The sequence below is a fragment of the Cnephaeus nilssonii genome (assembly GCF_951640355.1).
Source record: "Cnephaeus nilssonii genome assembly, chromosome: X".
NCBI lineage: Eukaryota > Metazoa > Chordata > Mammalia > Chiroptera > Vespertilionidae > Cnephaeus > Cnephaeus nilssonii.
Window position 1 is genome coordinate 43,472,662 of NC_137071.1, and position 3,547 is coordinate 43,476,208.

The 3,547-nt window shown below is 42.0% G+C and overlaps 1 pseudogene across 1 annotated transcript; it reads left to right on the top strand.

The window, feature by feature from the left end:
* Positions 1-1,507: 1,507 nt before the first annotated feature.
* On the top strand, positions 1,508-3,105 carry LOC307095151 (copine-3-like; annotated as a pseudogene). The gene has a single exon. The product of its transcript is annotated as a copine-3-like (transcript).
* Positions 3,106-3,547: the final 442 nt, after the last annotated feature.

Here is a 3,547-nt window from a genome sequence, read left to right on the forward strand (position 1 = left end):
CAGCAACCAAAAGCTTTGCTCCAGATGGTTTCACATGGGAGTTTTTCCAAACCTTCAAATAAGAATTAACACTTATCCCACTCAAAATATTCCCAAAATCCAAGAGGAAGGAGCACTTTAAAATTTTCATGAGATCAGCATGATACTAATTCCAAAACTAGATAAAGACATTACAATGAAAGAGAATCACAACCAATATTCCTGATGAACATAGATGCTAAAATTCTCAAAAAAAATAGTAGCAAATAAGATTCTACAATACATTAAAAAGATCATGCAACATGACCAAGTGGGATTTATCCCAGGAATGCAAGGCTGGTATAATATTTGCAAGTCAATGAAGGTGATATATCACATAAACAAATTGAAAGACAAAAATTGCATGATTATATTAATTGATTTAGAAGAAGCATTTGACAAATCCACACCCATCATATATAATAAAAGCCTAGGTGGTGTCACATGATGTCATCACAATATGGCCTCCACGACATTGTCACAAGTTGGCTGCCCCATGTCATCACAATATGGCCGCCACAAGATGGCTGCCCCCATGTTGTCAGAAGATGGCCACCACAAGATGCTCACAAGATTGCCAGCACGGGAGGGCAGTTGGGGGTGACCAGGCCTGCAGGGCAGAGCAGTTGGGGGCAATCAGGCTGGCAGGGGAGGGCAGTTGGGGGTGATCAGGCCAGAAGGAGAGGGTAGTTGGGGGTGATCGGGCCAGCAGGAGAGCATTTAGACATCAATCAGGCCAGCAGGGGAGTGGTTAGGAGCCAGCAGTTCTGGATTGTGTGAGGGATGTCCGACTGCCAGTTTAGGCCCAGTCCCCAGATTGGAGAGGGTGCAGGCTGGGCTGAGGGACACCCCCCCATGTACAAATTTTATGCACCAGGCATCTAGTTGTTGATAAAATCTCTCAGCAAAGTTGGAATAGAGGGATCATATCTCAACATAATAAAATCCATATATGACAAACCCACAGCTAAGATCATACTCAATGGTCAAAAACTAAAACCATTTCCCCTAAGAACAGGAATAAGACTGGGATGGCTGCTTTCACCATCTTATTCAACAAAGGACTGGAAGTCCTAACCACAGTGATCAGGCAATAAGGAAAAAATAGCAAACTTGGAAAGGAGGAAGTGAAACTCTCATTATTTGCAGAGGACATGTTATTGTACATAGAAAACCCTGAAGACTCCACCAAAAAGCTACTCCATTTAATACATGATTTTGGCAATGTAGTAGGATATAAAATTAACTCCCAGATGTTGATGGCAATTTTATACACCAATAATGATCTCTCAGAGTGAGAAATAAAACAAAAAAAAACCATTTACCATTGCAAAAAAAAATAAGATACTTAGGATTAAACTTAATCAAGGAGGTAAATGAGCTGTGCTTGGAAAACTACAGCACTTTGTAAAAAGAGAAAGGGGTGACACTGCTGCCCACCTACTGTGGACTTGCTGCCTGGTATGCCCGCTGGACCAGAGCTCCAGAGATGTCTGCGCAGTGTGTGAGGAAGGTGGAGCTGAACGTTTCCTGTGACAATCTTCTGGACAAAGACATTGGGTCCAAATTGGATCCTTTGTGTGTATTATTTTTGAACCCAAGCGGACAGCAGTGGTATGAGGTTGAACACACAGAGAGGATTAAGAACTGACTGAATCCCACATTCTCCAATATGTTTATTATTGAATACTACTTTGAAGTGGTTCAGAAATCATAATTTGGGATTTATGACATCAACAACAAAACCATCAAGATGAGTGATGATGACTTCTTGGGAGAATGTGAATTCACCCTGGGACAGATTGTTTCCAGTAAGAAGCTGACTGGAACATTGGTGCTGAAAAATGATAGGCCCATGGGGAAAATCAGCATCAGAATTTCAGCTGAAGAAATAAAGGATAACAGAGTGGTCTTGTTTGAAATGGAAGCAAGAAAACTGGCTAATAAGGATCTATTTGGCAAGTCAGATCCTTACCTGGAATTCCACAAGCAGACATCTGACAGAACCTGGCTCTTGGTGCATCAAATAGAGGTTATTAAAAACAACCTGGATCCTGTTTGGAGATCTTTTAAAATCTCTCTTAACTCTCTGTGATATGGAAATATGGATAAGACTATTAAGGTGGAGTACTATGATTATGACAAAGATAGGTCCCATGATCTCATTGGGACGTTTCAGACCACCATGAAGCTGAACGAGGCCTCCAGGAGCTCACCCGTTGAATTTGACAGCATCAACGAGAAGAAGAGACAGAAGAAGAAAGGCTACAAGAATTCCAGTGGAGTCAGCGTGAAGCAGTGCGAGGTCACAGTGAAGTGCATCTTCCTGGACTACATCATGGGCAGATGTCAGCTGAACTTTACCATGGGGGTGGACTTCACCAGCTCCAGTGGGGACCTGCTGTTCTCCAACTCCTCTCATTACATCAGCCCCAATGGTGTGAATGAGTACTTGACCACCAGCTGGTCCGTGGGGATGGTCGTTCAAGACTATGATGTAGATAAGATGTTCCCAGCGTTTGGGTTTAGAGTTCAGATACCTCCTCAGTGGCAGGTTTTGCATGAGTTTCCCATGAACTTCAATCCATTCAACCCCTACTGCAAAGGGATCCAAGGCATTGTGGAGGCATATGGGGCCTACCTGCCTCATATAAAGCTCCATGGACCAACGAATTTCTCTCCCATAATCAACCACATGGCCAGGTTTGCTGCTGCAGCCACACAGCAGCAACTTCTCAATATTTTGTGTTCCTGATCATCACTGAGGGCATGATCACAGACCTGGACCAGACCAGACAGGCTATTGTCAATGCCACCAAGTTGACCATGTCCATCATCATAGTTAAAGTGGGCAACTCCGACTTCCAGGCCATGGAGTTCCTGGACAGCGACAGTGGGGCCATGCACTCCCCTGTGGGTGAGGTCGCCAATAGAAATATCGTGCATTTCGTGCCTTTCAGACAGTTCCAGAATGCTCCCAAGGAGGCACTGGCTCAGTGTGTCCTGATGGAGATCCCCCATCAAGTGGTGGGCTACTTCAACTCTTACAAGCTCCTTCCCCCCAAGAACCCTGCAGTCACCAAGTGAAGGTCTTGCCTCCCAACCATGGATCTGGCACATCACTTACTGTTACTTTGGCATTTATGCTGTAAACCTAGTTCTCTACAGATTCTTTCTACTTAAAGTATTATTTTTATACTAGTAGCCTGATGCACAAAATTCGTGCACATTGAAAGGGAATTAATTAGATGAAATATTTTAATATTGCTATTTGCCCTTTCTCTATAATAAAAGTGTGAGAGATAAAAGGAAATGAGTACAATGTATATGAAAATAATACATAAATTTATTAATAAGTAAACAATAACAAAATGATATAACAATAACAAACTGATATAACAATAACAAACTCGTAATATAAAAACAACATTGATGTAAATAATGATTGATAAAGTGATTAAACTTATTCTAATATCTCCCTGTATACCACATTAAGAGTAAAAACACTTTCAGAGTGCTTGACTAATTT